This window comes from Pseudophryne corroboree, chromosome 11 (assembly GCF_028390025.1).
Source record: "Pseudophryne corroboree isolate aPseCor3 chromosome 11, aPseCor3.hap2, whole genome shotgun sequence".
In the NCBI taxonomy this organism is placed as follows: Eukaryota; Metazoa; Chordata; class Amphibia; order Anura; family Myobatrachidae; genus Pseudophryne; species Pseudophryne corroboree.
Window position 1 is genome coordinate 80,248,171 of NC_086454.1, and position 748 is coordinate 80,248,918.

Genomic DNA, 748 nt, shown 5'->3' on the forward strand with positions numbered 1-748 from the left:
CAAGAACTGAGGCCCTCATTCCGAGTTGTTCGCTCGCAAGGCGATTTTAGCAGCATTGCACACACTAAGCCGCCGCCTACTGGGAGTGAATCTTAGCTTCTTAAAATTGCGAACGAAAGATTCTCAAAATTGCGAAAAAACATCTCTGTGCAGTTTCTGAGTAGCTCGAGACTTACTCGGCATCTGCGATCAGTTCAGTGCTTGTCGTTCCTGGTTTGACGTCACAAACACACCCAGCGTTCGCCCAGACACTCCTCCGTTTCTCCAGCCACTCCCGCGTTTTTCCCCACACGCCCATAAAACGGCCTGTTTCCGCCCAGAAACACCCACTTCCTGTCAATCACACTACGATCGCCTGAGCGATGAAAAAGCCGTGAGTAAAAATCCTAACTTCTTAGCAAATTTACTTGGCGCAGTCGCAGTGCGGACATTGCGCATGCGCACTAAGCGGAAAATCGCTGCGATGCGAAGAAATTTACCGAGCGAACGACTCGGAATGACCTCCTGAGTGTCAGCTAAACATTTGCAGAATATTCAAATCATTCCACATTGGTGCATGGAATGTTGCACACAGGGCTGGTGCTAGGGTGTTTGGCGCCCTCCTGCAAACTATGAATTTTGCGCCCTACTACTGCCGCATCGTAGTCATTGGCCCAAATTTAGTAGGCCTTAAAAGGTGGTAATGTGAAGATGGATAAAGTACCAGCCAATCAGCTCCTAACTGACATGTTACAGGATGTGTTTGAAA